Source organism: Hypanus sabinus, chromosome 26 (assembly GCF_030144855.1).
Source record: "Hypanus sabinus isolate sHypSab1 chromosome 26, sHypSab1.hap1, whole genome shotgun sequence".
NCBI lineage: Eukaryota > Metazoa > Chordata > Chondrichthyes > Myliobatiformes > Dasyatidae > Hypanus > Hypanus sabinus.
This window is the reverse complement of record NC_082731.1, coordinates 21,048,957-21,064,452: the sequence shown is the minus strand read 5'-3', so window position 1 is coordinate 21,064,452 and position 15,496 is coordinate 21,048,957.

The window sequence follows — 15,496 nt, the reverse complement described above, 5'->3', positions numbered from 1 at the left end:
GAAACAGAATAATGAGAACCGGGATGAAAAATTTCTTCATAATCTCTCGGTCTGAGTCTGTCCTCCCGTGCCGCAGAGTGGAGGCATTGTCAGAACAGAAATATAATACCTTGGCCAAACCGACCAATCACAACAGGCAACGTATCGAGTTAAGTATCCATTGACAACAGAAGAAGGCGTTCAAATGCAGTGCAGGAAATGAAATATTGTCGAGGCAATCGCAGACGTGCAAAACAAAGGTGTCAAATCTTTTGTGAACTGACAGTAACAGAGGAGCGCCACCTAAAGAGGAAGGATTGCGGGGCAGCTTGCAATTCTCGGGGAGCAGACTGTCAACAAATTCCGCTTGTTTCATCGGGGCAGAGGTAGCGGCGGAATAAATGGATGGGTATCGAAGCAGCGCTGCAGCAAAAGATGCACTGACTGTCGTTACTCTGCTCTGATGGGGTTTTCTGTCAGATTGTGGAGACTCCCGAATAGATCTGAAAAGGATAAATGAGCATGCAACATGGTCTACGACAGTTTGACGTGTTGTTCTGTATGTTTTCGCTGTTAACTTCCCAAATCATTATGCGGATGGAAGGTGTGGTTGCTTGTGTATAGGTTCTTGAGAGGTGCGGGAGGCCCTGAGTTTCATGTAAAATCCCCAAGAACAAAGAAGATTATTTCCACCAGATAGCAGATAAGATTAAATAAATCGCCCACCAGAAGCTTCCATACCAGCAGGGTGCTCCCAAGGTTTAGGTTTTTTATAATTGTCATATCAATTAAAAATGAACAGTTTATCTCTCTAACCCCTGTCAAACTATACTCTCACATTTGATGTAGTGATATGTTTTTCTCTCGTGAACCTGGACGGAAAACTGTCCATGCCCAAATTGTTCAATATCAAACTAATAGAAATAAAGGATTCCTTGATATGCATAGATATATATGTCAGAATATTAAACAATATATTGTTTTCAAGAATTATGAGATTAATCAGATAATTTCCCGCTTAATATATATGAATTCGCCACGCAGCCACTTTGCCGTAGGAGGAGACTCAAAAACAAACACATAAAACTAGAACGACATCTTGTTTCTTGTGGTTGTTCAGCAGGATATGTTGTTCTACCATCCCAGTATACGCATTCAGCAGGGCTTGATTAATAACTCACAATTCATAGAGATCAAAAGCAAGTTCAATGATTTTTGAAGCAGCGGCATACAAGGGACTGAATTTAGGATGTTGGGGGTGTCGTTCATCATCAGCAAGAATAAAAGTGATTTTTAATTATCATAAAAGGTGGTGTCAGACGTAAACAATATCCCCATTCATAGAGGCATCGTGGAAAAAATGAAAGTCAATCGTGCTGAACCCAATCCTGGATTGCATGACCATAAGAAAACTTCTCAGCAGATGATGTGTTGAAACTCTGATGTGTAGAAAGTGCAGACAAATCGACTTATGTTACAATGTCTTACATATCATCATATTCTTATTCAAAGACTATAACATCTCAATTTGGAATCTTTTTTTTGATTGAACGCCGATCTCATACTGTGCAATGATGTTGAAAAGATACAGACTTAGAAAGGAATGGGGTCAGAATGTTTTTGTAACGTGCCAGCAGATTTTGGAATTGCTGAACGGCGTTTAAATATATAAGGTAATATGGAATATAAGGTACTGAGGTAATATTAATATAAGATAACAATGATATGACACATCTGAGAGTAATTAGTGCTAGTTTATAATAAATTAATATTCATTGTTCCCTGATGTTGCAGATTACTTTGTTTTCAGGTTACTTATTGCGAGGGAGGGTAATACTGTATGTGGCACTTTCTATTATAGGAATAAAAATAGTTTATCCAATAACTCAGTCGAATATATCAGCACCTGGTGTTGCAGGAAGCTGTGTTAAGCCTACACCCTTTCATCACTTCTGCAGCTGTCTATATGAACTTCGTGAACGCTATAAAGTGCTCAGTAAATGTTATGGAGTTTGTCAGACGACCACAGTGAAAGCAGACGCCGGACCCAGTATCAGTGTTGTTGTTGTAATACGGACTGCGTTTGTACATCATTAAATAGGACAGCGTCGTGGGACACTGCATGGTCACGATTAATGCCACACGTTCAAAGACAGTGGCTCTGTACACCTTTCATGTATAGCTATGACAAAAGGCGACATACCGTGTCCTCACTTTCACAAATGAAAGAGAACGTGAAACAAACCTACACAAGATCAAACAGCACCTGTACAGTGCGAAGATGCGTTCATGCTATTTATCATATACATATCTATCTGTTAGAAACTATCAAGAAAAAAGTGTAAACTGCAGAATTAGTGACCTGAGTGCAACGTAGATCCAGCTGTTAAACTAGTTGTTAAAGAGCCGTGCAGCACGAACAGAAGATTAACTAACATACTGTACTTAATATTATATTATCAGGCCTTATAGGAATGTTTTCACAGTGATATTTATTGTTATCGTTCCTATGATGTCGCCTATAGACGATGTTGGAGCAATTTTACTCACGGGTTTGATATTTCCACTCAGGTAGAAAGTGTATTCGGGTAGATGCGGAAAAAGAGAAAGAAAAGGATTTATAGAGTATACAACTGTGGGCCTCGTGAATGTTTCATTTTCTGTTTGGACGAAACATTCTACCTCAGGAACTCACAAAAAGAGGAAAACTAATTTAACATGTCGATACTTTTGGAGAAATGTGTCTTCCTTCATCTATTATCAGCTATAAAAAGGAACACACGGGAAAAATGTCTTTGTATCAGTAAATATCAGCGACCCCTGTGAAATATGGCAATTCATAGTGAACTCAACTCAATCGGTAAATGAATAATATTCCTCGCTTCAGATTCAATTACGTATTTTTCATCTAAATGCTCCAAACTTATATTTCCCGCTCTACTGTGTTTTTTTCTCGCTTTTAAATATTGAAATATCTATCGATCAGCTGGAAGACACTTTCAAGTCAATTATCAGAAAATTGTTAAGGTCATCAAGCTGCATTTAACTATCTTGTCGACTTTGGGTTGTTTTCCCAGAGGTCCAAAAGGGCGTGTGTATGAATTATAAATTGCGGCCAGCATTTTATGGTTTTGTACTCAAAGTCTAACTTGTCATTTGCATAAATAATGCAGAGAAAATAATTATCTGATAATAAATAGATAATTGACATTGGAAAAGTAACCTAGAGATAAAAGACTAAACACATAAACAAGTGGCGAGTAAATACAAATATTTTTTTTTGAAAATATAAATAAACAAGTGATAGCTTTGACGAACCGCTAGATAGATAGTTCTGTGGATAATAAGATAAGAACAAATACCAAGTAGGCACATAAATAAATCAATCAACCAATCAATAGATAGATAGATAGATCGATCGATGAACAGACAGACAAACAAACAAATAAATAAATAAATGCATAAATGAACGAATTAAATAAATTTATAGACAAATAAATAAATGAATGAATGAAGGAATAAATACATGCAAGCATAAATAAATAAATACATAAATAAATAAATAAATAAATAAATAGATAGATAGATAAATAAATAAATAAATAACTAAATACAAAGATGTACAAATAAATACGTTCAAAAATATTCAGAAGCTACGTCATCTCATCATGACAAAGCAAAAATAACTCAACGTGACTCAGTGAGGATGATTCAGTCAGAAACAGTCCAAGGCGATTCTTAAATTGACAGTTTGTCTCACTTCGATCAGGCGAGATTCGCTACTAAATCACTTGTTTCCTCCGGGCTATCACTGCCTTTCCGAATAATATTGTGTATCTGGTGTTTTGTGGTTCATTACTGAACTTTTCAAAATGACGGTTTAGTAAGCAATGTTCTCATTGCATCCCTCTGTTCATATCATAAAAAGGGTGAGAAACATTCATTACGAACATAAATGTACAGAGTTTTAGATTAAATCGGAAAATTGAAATCGAACGCCTGTCGGATGCTCAGCCATTTCATGCAGTTAAGTGATTCTTAATGCAAGACTTGGTGTGTGGCAACTGTAATGCATGCCCTGCACAAATAAGGTGCAATCCCCTTCTGCTTCTGAACACAATTACCTTCCTGTGAACACTGTGCAGATATCAAATCAGATGAGGCCAAATAATGGGCATGAAAATGGATATGTTTTTAGAGTGAATTTTGGTTTCACGAGGGGCATTCTGCAATAAATGCAGTTTTAACGAATCTCTCGGCATTGACTTTAAACGGTCTCATCGCTTCTGCAAAAATAAAAAAAGAACATGGGAATTCAATATAATTTATCTACCATCTATAACCGTTGGATATTTTATTTAATCGGAGTTTATCCCGGCTTCGCATCGAGCATATAATTTGTTGGGCAAGCCGGTTCTTATTTACCAACTTCTCTGTTTATTTGTTTGTTTCTTTGATTACTTATGTACTTTAGATACAGTAAGGAATTTGCCTTTATGCACTTCGTTGTTCGCAGCCCATTGATACACTAATTAAATCCTAGACAAATTCGACTGCAATTCACGATGCCCAATGTGGTTACCAAATACTACCACACTGTAGGCATCTGATCATTCGACATATATCCCACATGTTCCGGGAAGAAAGTGAAATCTCTTTACAAGCACTAGTGGGAATTGAATACGTGTCCTACAGAAGAACGTTGTGCTTATCAGTACGCTACTATGTAGCTATTTGAACTTTCCGTCTTTCAATCAAACTGCAGGCAACCGAAATGTTTCCCAAAACTGTTGCGGCCTCTCGTCAACAATTCCTCACTGTCCTTTCTGGAAGTTAGTACAGATTTCCAGGCCAGTATCTTCAGATGTATTTGAAATATTTCTCCCACTGTAAGATTTCTCCATGCGGCAATGGGCTAGGAGCTTGGTCGTCATTGAATTTTGAAAGTATATCCTTCATTGCGCACGTTAATTCACGTGTTGGGCCAAATTGTTGCCTTTTGATGCTAGAGTTGGAAATTCCGCTATGGTAACACGTAGATCGGTTATTGCAACAATTTTCGTGGTGTGGTCCGAGATGTCTGGACTTCTTTCTTCTCCAGATTTATGGTATAAACAACAGACCTAACACTTCAGCTTCAGAGCAAATAGTTAGACAATAAATGAATAAGGCATTAATCGTGACCATATTGGAGTTAGACAAGTGTGTACTCTGTTTCTGTTTAATATTCTGGTTGTGATACACATTCTAGTGGAAGTCTGCACGTAAAATCATACGAATATAAAAAATAGAATGTACTCCAATTGTTTGTGAATATGCGGCGCAGATTCTTCTGTTATGCTTGACAATTATTAAGAAATTTCTAAACGTCCAATTAACAAACTCATTGTTCAATTAAAATAGCTCGATACTTAATTCAACAAAGTAAACAATTGCTTGAACCACTCCGTTTCCGCATCAACCTTTGGAGACAATATGGGCCTTTAAGGAACTTGTTTGGGTCCATTCACTTATGTTGTAGCTGATGTTGTGAACATCGAAACAAATAAATAGATAGACATGAATTTAGATAGATTGAGGACAACAGGAAAGGAAGCTTTGTATTTTTTATAAAGTAAGCAGAAAATAGTTTCTGTTGATTACAGATGTTTTCTGTTCCCAAGTCTCTTTACAAAATAGTAGGCATTTCAGTCACATTCCGTGTGTACTGACAAATACTCCTCTCAATGAATAATTCCTTGGCCTTATGGAACTGCTACATTCCCAGCAAGCCCGTAAAGCAGGCAGAAATTTGATGCCCATTTTTCAATCCTGGGAGGTATTTACAAATCAGCCAGTCGTTGAATGAGAATGCCATCACTTATGTCTTTCAACACATATGCCCTGTCTGCCAGCAGTAAACCAACTTTTTTTCGATATTTTTTGTTTGACTACTCAGTGAGTAAAACTGACAAACATGCACGACAAACAAAGAGTAATAACTCAGAAACTTACAATATGACATTTTTAAATATGGTATTATCATCCTCTCATCTTAAATTCACGTCTATAGTCAGGGATGTAGTTTATTCTGACCTCGAAACACTCCATTGACATTGTGCATATTTCGCTGCCTTGTTCTTATCCACCGGTATTGTATCAGAGCAAAGAACGTCGTATTGCATTGGGCAGCATGAAAAAAATAACATTTTCCACATAGCGACTGAAATTTGATTAAAGCAATTTCATTCTGATGTACTGTTCACTTGAACTGGTGTTCTCAAAGTTAAGATGATAAGTCTGTCACCTCGGTTGAGCACATAGTCTTTCTGGATGGAGTAGTTGTATCTCCATCTAAAACAGTGGCAGTGTTACGCTAGACAAATCCCCAACCTTTAGGGCACTGCGTTCTTTCCTTGAGTTCTGCGGGTACTTTCAGAGGTACATGAAGGACTTATTTAAAGTCCCTGTCATTCAGCTTCTGTGCATTATCATCCATCGGAGCCCAAAGGAAGAATGAAACAATAACAGAAAGGTAAATATTATCTTGGTCCTTCGGAGTATTTTGGAGAGTGATGGTTTGCGAAATGTGAAGAGGCATTTCAGTCGCTGAAGGAGCTGCTGACCAAAACGACTGTAATGACTTTTGAAGAATCACGATTGACTTATGTGCTGCATAGGATGCAGCAGAGAGGGCTTAAGGTATGTTCCATATCCGCATCAGGCCACAGGGTTGAGACCTGTCGCAATTGTCAGTTTGAGTATGTCAACATCTGAGAAAAAAAAATAACCTATCCAACACACAGGCTGGATTTCCTGGAATTGAGATGGACTGCGATGCATAAATTAAGTGACTACCTCCATGGTGCCAAGTGTGTGGTGAGGACGGACAACTAGCACTTAACTGATGCTTCCACTTACGGGAAATTGGATGTCCATGACTTCAGTCTGAAATCCCGGCTAGCCGAGAAGTTGGAACATTGATGCTGATATGATGCCCGACGTACGTATGAAGGGCTGGATAGGGACGGAGAGTGGAAGACTGTTCCTGTCCCTGGACTGAAAGCCATGGGATAGTTTTTCACCATGGTGAAGGCGGTGGAAAGACAAGGGCTGATCGAGCAATAGATCGCTTAAGTTCTTCTGAAGGTGCAATGGCACAAACCTACTACACTCTGAGTGCTCTGAAGAGAGACCAGTTGCCAGAATTGAGTCCTGGGGAAGTGGCATCTGCTCACCCAGAGGATACGGGCATCGGCACCGTTTGGTCAGTGGTTGAGAAAAAGAACATGGCCCAAGGGGACAGGACGAAATCCTTTGTGGTGTTTCCATTACTGAAAGAATGTCCCAGAATGAGGTTGAGGAACTAGATCATATATTCGGTCACGTCGCCCGCAGACCGATATCAGCGATCCGAGCTTCTTCTGCATGAGATGTATTGGAGGATTGTGTTGAAATCGCATTATGATCGTTCTGGCTATTTGGGGGTTGACAAGACCAATGGATTGCTCTAATAATTGAATGCGATTCCTGAATTAGATGTATACGGTGGAAGACATTGCTTGCGAGGGTCATTCCTTTGTTCTACTAAAAGAGTGCGGAGCCACTTATCCTGGTGTATTTTGATTTTCCATCGATGTATCCATATGTCAGAAACTTTGGAAATCACTTGGTTATTATGGATCACTACGCGATGTATTCGCAAGCATTCCCTGTCGAGGATATGTGGGCGTCCACTGTGGTCAAATGGTTATAGGAGATGTATTTCATTTATTACTGCTTCTCCAGGTGGGTACATAACGTCAAGGAAGGAATTTTCAGAGTAGGCTCATACATGACTTACTGAGCATGTTTGCAGAAGAGAAGTCGAAGAAGTCGAAGATTTCTCCTGAAATCGGACCTCGTTAGACATGTTTTAAACCTTGAAGATCATTGAATCTTGTAAGTGGAAACAAGACATTTGATATCTAGTCCGCATCTACAACTGTGCAAAGAATGAAGCTACAGTGTGCTGGCATATTGTCAGTTATTTGGGCAAAATACGAGATTTTTTTTAATTTGCCGTTGACCTCTGTACCTCTGTTTTGGGTCAGCCCTGGAATATCTGCAGCCGAAAACAGCAAAAGTATGTGACTGCTCTGAAAATGAGACAGTAAAATGTTCAGGGATTAGCTGAAATCGCGGGAACCAAGCAGAATCAAAGAGTTCGGAGGAACGATGACTATGAGGCAAGGCTCTCCCAACTCAATCCTGGAGACTGACACCTTATAAAAATTCGGGGTTACATGGAAAGCATTATTTATCTGACCGCTTGATGGCTATGACCTATGTAGTGGTGAGTAAAATGCCAAACGTACCAGTTTTCCATGTGTAAGCAGAAGTTGGTGATGGCTTGCCCACATTCTCTTTCAGCACTACATTCTATATCTGGGACAAGAGTTGCGCGTTGACACAGTACCTGTCCTGGACTGTAAACGTAGAAAGAGGGCTCTGCAGCAACATGGGGAGTCGGAAATACCAGCAGCAGAAACGATTATACTCCACCCACCCCTCCTGAATGGGACAAGTACTCGGAAGATGTTTGTAGTATGGTGTATGCAACCTTTTGTTAACTTCCCAATAATTGAAGAAGTGAGTCTTCTCACGAAGAGGCAGTTGAAATTGGCGGGGGCGGAGGCAATTGTGCGGTAGCAGCATCTCGCGCGTTTGCCACTGCACCATAAAGGAACTGGAAATGTCGCTGAGCTCAGCCAAGTTGCCAAGCGGTCTTATTCGCCGGAAAGCACAAGTAATCTATAAGTCGAAGCCTCAGCAAATAGAACAGAAGATTACCAAAGAGTGCCTGGAAGTGAGGAGGACAATCATAGGATAAGGCGTTCTCAAAGAGACAGAAGACACCTAGACAGGCTGGTCTACGCAGCCGTTGCATTCACAAACCGGGAAGGAAGCTCAGATCACAGCTTATGTCGTTCAAATGTTGCACAACATTCAGTAAGGCTAGTGCTTATAGGATTCCTTTGAAAGCACAGCAGCATATACATGTCTGAAGTGATGCCGGTAGAAATGCCAGTCAACGAACATTGGGAAGACATTCGTTTGCCGGTAAATCGCCGGTAGAAGAACATTTCATTCTCAATGTTTATCTTCGACGACACAAAACTACAGGGCCGCCCGAATGATTTTTTTTTTTATTTTTGCGGGGAAAGGATGGCCTGGTGAAAGAATGGTTTGAAATAAAACAAGAGAAACAGAATTTTAACAAATACGAAGTTCTTCCAATAATTAAAATTAAGCCAACTGCAAACAACGCGGGGGCACCGGATGCCTGAATGGATGAGGACTATCCAATCAAGGGGGAGCGGGGAGATTGCAGTCAACCACTAGCCGTGGCACGGCATCATCCCTGAAGAAGAATGCAGAGTCCCCCACCGAAACGTCGCTGAACGTCTTCGTTGAAGACTATTTAGGACGGATGGATAGCTCGAATGAGCCGCCTCCGATGATTGGCTTTCCGGTATTCAGCATGGCTGCCGGAAAATTCCTACTTCTTCATATGACAAGGAAGCACGGACTTGCAGCAAACCAGAAGTCTGTAAGACATAGGAGCAGAAGAAGCAAAATAGGAATGAGCAGCATTCTGCAGGTTGAGTCAAAAATAAAAAAAAAAACATGAAGAAAAGAATAAGATTACTCTACATTTTAACATACTCAACTTCTTTGGAACGAGAGTGACCTCCTCAATTTCAACAAACCCTGGCTGTAGAAGTTCCTCCTCAAATCTGCTCTAACTTGACGTTCCTCTATTCTGAGACACCGCAATCCTGTTCCTGACATACAAATGGTGATAACGGCCCCCTGACATCCGCGCTATTTGTGCCTTCGAACATTTGAAGTAGTTGAATGACATAAGCCCCACATTCTTTTGAAATCCACCGAATAATGACACATCGCCATGCAGTGCTGTCGGGTATCTCCAATGTCCATACATCTTTTCTTAGAAAAGCTGTCAATATTTGTACATAGTAGACCAAATGCCGTACCAACACCTTGGAATCTATCTCAAGATCAGAAGGCTTTGAAAACCAAACCGACCATGGGTCGGGGTATTACATACAGTAAGTCAATTGATTAACTTGCTCCAGACAACCTAAGTCAGCGTCTTATCCAACTGTTAGTTGGTCCTGTGCAGGTACAATGACAGTAAATGAGAAATTTATTCAGTGTGCGGAGGAACAGAGGGACATTGTGTTCCAAGTCTGTATATCAATCAAGCTAACGGCACAAGTTGAGAGGATTGTTAAGAAAGCTAATGTTTTGCTGGGCTTTAGTAGTTGCAGGATCCAGTTGATGCTCTATAAAACCGTAATTAGATGACCCGTGAAATATTGTTCAGTTCTCCAGCCGGGGAACAGGCAGCGGGACATAAGGCGTAGTCTTCGATTTCTCTTCTCAAGCAGACTCAGTAAGTCAAGCATGAACCTACTGTGCAAATTCTGTCTTTAATTGTTATGTATCCGCCTGGAGAATCTGGAATAAATGAAATACCTTCCCTCTAGCCCTTTCACTACAGTGAACGCCCAGATATCGATGGTACGGAATGTCTGTGTATATCGTGAAATCACCACATCATCCGCAATGTTGCTGACGATTGCCCTGGTGCCTAAAGTCTGCCTGGATTTGTTAAGCTGATTGGTTTTTGTAAACTGTAGTGTAATCAGGTTATGATTTAATCAGTGTATTGGCGGACTGCGAGCAACGAAGTGCAGAAAAGGCAAATTACTTACTGTATCTGAAATGCATATATAATCAAACAAGCAAGCATATAAGCATGTAAATAAGAACCGGCTTGCACTGCAAATTATATGTTTGGTGCAAAATCGACATGAATTTGGATTTTTAAATGAAATATCCAAAGGTTAGAGAAGGGAAATAAATTATTTTGAATGCTCATGTTCGTTTTATTTTTCCAGAACCGAAGAAACCGTTTAATATGCATGCCGGGAGATACTTCAAAATCACATCTGTTGCTGAATCCCTCTCGTTAAAATGTGAAAACAAAAATCGCTCTAACAACATGTCCATTTTTGAATCTCATTATTTGGCCATATCTGAATTTATTGCTGCACAGAGTACACACTGAAGCTGCAGGAGGGTAATAGTGTTCCGAAGTAGAAATAGATTGCACCTTATTTGCGTAACTCTTACGTTACACTCACAAAACAAGTCTCGCGTTAAGAATCTTATTACAGCATGAAACGGCTGAGTTTGCAACAGGCTTTCCATCTCAAATTTCATTTTTCATTTAAAATTCTCTATATTTCTGTACGTCCTGAATGCTGAGCATCGATTTCATAATATGAACAAAGGGATGCAATGAGGACATTTCCTATTGAAACGTCATTTTTAACATTTCAGTAATGGACCACAAAATTCCAGAAAAATGATATTATTCGGAAAGAGAGTTATGCTCTAGAAGGGCAAGTGAATGATCCGTAAATCTCGCCTGACTGGAAGTGAGATTAACTGTCGAATTAAGACATTCATTGGGTCATGTTGAGTCACTTTTGCATTTCCACGATGAGACGACGTATCTGCAAAATTTGTTTTAAACACAGTTACGGATTGATTTATATGCTTGATTGGGTCTTTAGTCTTATTTCATTATAAACACAACAATCCATCTAGCTGTTTGTTTGTGCTGTCATTTCTGTATTTAATTTTGTAAAAATAGTTTTCAATTTATTTACTCAACATTAGTTTATATGTTTATTAATTTATCTATTTGTTATACTTTTTCAGTGTGGTTTGTTAATTATATGATAAGTATTTATTTACGAATTATTTATTCAAACGACAAGGTAGACTTTGAGTACAAACCATAAAATGTTGGCCAAAATTTATAGTGCATACACTCTCCCTTTTGGACTTCTGAAAAACAAAACAAGGTCGACATGGTTGATAAAAGCCGCTTGGTTACTTTAACATTTTACTGAGAGTTAAATTGAAGATATTCCCAGACTGGTCGACAAATTTTGCAATAAATAATAAAGAGTAGAAATAAAACAGTAGAGAAAGAAAGGTAAGTATGAACCCTTTAGATGTAAATTAAATAATTGGTTGTAAATTGAGGGAAATTATTCATTTCCCGATTGGGTTCTGCTCACGCAGATTTCATTAGGTATGCTGCCATTTACTGATACGAAGACATTTTTCCAGCGTGTTCGTTTTTATAGCTAATATTAGATGAAGGAAAATACACTTTCTCGAAATGTGTCCTCATATTAAACATGTTTTTTCTTCTTGTGCGGGTTTGAGATAGAACACTTCGTCAAAGTTGCAAATGAAACAGCCACGAGGCCCAGAAGTATTTACTCTATAACTTCATTTTTTTCATTTCATTTTCAACATCTGGCCGAATTTATTTCCTACATAAGAGAAATTATGAAACGTGTGTTTAAAATCGCCCCAACATAATCGTTAGCGACATGGTAGGAGCAAAAATAACCAATCTGACTGTGAAAACATCCTCACAAGGCCTGAAGATATAAGATTAAGTTCAGGATATCATTTAATCTGCCGTTTACGCTGTGTGGCTCTTTAACTATGTTTGGGACATGGTATATCTGTTGCTCTCTGGTCACCCTTTCTGCCAATTACACTGCTTTGTAATAGTTTGCAACAGATTATTATGTACGTGATAAGTAGCATGAACACTTCTTCGCACTGCACAGATGCTATTTGATCCTGTGCAGCTTTGTTTCGCGTTCTCTTTCATTTGTGAAATTGAGGACGCGGTATGATCCCTTTGTCTTAGATATACATGAAAGTGTACAGCGTGTACAGCGCCACTGACTTCGAACGTGTTGTATTAAACGTGACCAGGAATGCTCCTTCAACGCAATCCTATTTAATGATGTACTAACTCATTCCATATGACAGCAACAACACTGATACTGGGTCCTGCGTCTGCTTTCACTGTGGTCGTCTGGCAAACTCCATAACATTTACTGAACACTTGATAGCATTCACGAAGTACACATAGACAGCTGCAGAAGTCGTGAAAGAAAGTAGACATAACACAAGGTGCTGAGGTATTCGATTGAGTTACTGGATAAGCTATTTTTATTCCTATGACAGAAAGTGCGACATACAGTATTATATTTCCTCGCAATGAGTGAGGTGCAACCAAAGTTATCTATAACATCAGATATACAATGAAAGTTACTTTATTATAATCTAGATGCAATTTCTCTCAGATATGTCATACTATTGTTATCATATGTTACATTACCCTATATTATATATTATCTTTATATTAAACCGCAGGTAAGCAGTTCCATGAACTGCGGTCCTGTTACAAGAACAGCTTGACTCCAGTTCCTTGCACGTGTGTTCTTTTTTTTCACATCTTATGCACAGTATTAGATCAGCGTTCAATTAAAAAAAAGTGATTCCAACTTCGGGTGAAAAAGTTTTTGAATCGGAATATGATGATATGTGAAACAAGGTAACCCAAGGCGATGTGGACTGCACTTTCTAAAACCATGCTTTCGAGAAAGTCAGAGTTTGAACATCATCTGTTTGAAAGCTTCGTCATGGTCAAACAATCCAGGATTAGGTTCAGTACGTTTGATTTTCTTTTTTTCTCCACTATGCCTCTGTTACTGGGGATATTGTTCACTTCTGATAACACCACATTTTATGATAATTAAAAAAAAAACTTTTATTCCTGCTGATGATGAACGACACAGACAACCGCCTAAGGCCAATTCCTCGCATGCCGCTGTTTACAAAACACAGGATTTGCTATTTGATCTCTACACCTTGTGAGTTATTTAACAAGCCTTGAGGAATGCGTACACTGGGATGTTACAGCAGCATATCCTGCTGAACCATCACAAGAAACAAGATGTCGTTCTGGTTTTATGTGTATGTTTCTCAACCTCCACATAAGAAAGAAAAAATGGGTGCTTGACGATTCATATAAATCAGGCGGGAAATTATCTTATTAACCTGATAGTTCTTCAAAAGAATATATTGTTTGATATTCCGAATTGTATATCTAAGTATATCCTTCGATCTCTTCTATCCATTATGTTGATATTGCACAAGTTGATCAACTGGAGGTTCCAGTCCTGATTCACGGGAGAAAAAAAAATATCAGAACGTCAAAGTTGAGAGTATAGTTCGTAAGCTGTTACGGAGATAGGAGATAAGTTGTTTATTTTCAGTTCACATGACAATTATATAAAAATGGAACTTTGGGAAAACCAGCCGGCGTTAAAACTTCGGCGAAAATCAAAGAATAAAAAATCCTAGTGAGCGAATTGCGAAAGCTCTTCGGCCATGTGGTGGAAATTATCTTCTTTGTTCCAGGCGATTTAACATGAAACTCAGGGACTAGTTCACGTCTCAAGAGCCTAGACACAAACAACCGCAACTTCTATCCGCATAATGAATTGGGAAGTTATTCAGAGAAACGCTACTTTCACAAGATGCAGGAGAACACATCAAACAATCCTGTGCCGTGCCAGCTTGCTCATTTCTGCTTTTTAGATCAATTCTGACTTCTCTGGAATCTGACGGAAATCTACATCAGGGAAGATGTGTGCAGGATAGTTTTTTGCAACAATACATAGAAGTACCGACTAGAGATGGGGCAGTGTTGGATCTCCTGTTAGGGAATGCGATAGGTCAGCTGACAGATGTATGTGTTGGGGTGCACTTCGGGTCCAGTGATCACAATAGCATTAGCTTCAATATAATTATGGAGAAGGACAGGACTGGACCTAGAGTTGAGATTTTTGATTGGGGAAAGGCTAACTTTGAGGGGATGCGAAGGGATTTAGAGAGAGTGGATTGGGTCAATTTGTTTTATGGGAAGGATGTAATAGAGAAATGGAGGTCATTTAAGGGTGAAATTATGACGGTACAGAATCTTTATGTTCCTGTTCGGGTGAAAGCAAAGGTTAAAGGTTTGAGAGCACCATGGTTTTCAAGGGATATTAGAAATTTGGTTCAGAAAAAGAGGGATGTCTACAATAGATATAGGCAGCATGGAGAAAAGGAATTGCTCGAGGAATATAAAGAATGTAAAAGGAATCTTAAGAAAGAGATTAGAAAAGCTAAAAGAAGATACGAGGTTGGTTTGGCAAATAAGGTGAAAGTAAATCCGAAAGGTTTCTACAGTTATATTAAAAGCAAGAGGATAGTGAGGGATAAAATTGGCCCCTTAGAGAATCAGAGTGGTCAGCTATGCGTGGAACCGAAGGAGATGGGAGAGATTTTGAATGATTTCTTCTCTTCGGTATTCACTAAGGAAAAGGATATTGAATTGTCTAAGGTGTGGGAAACAAGTAAGGAAGTTATGGAACCTATGACAATTAAAGAGGTGGAGGTACCGGCGCTTTTAAGAAATTTAAAAGTGGATAAATCTCCGGGTCCTGACAGGATATTCCCCAGGACCTTGAGGGACGTTTGTGTAGAAATAGCAGGAGCTCTGACGGAGATCTTTAATATGTCATTAGAAACGAGGATT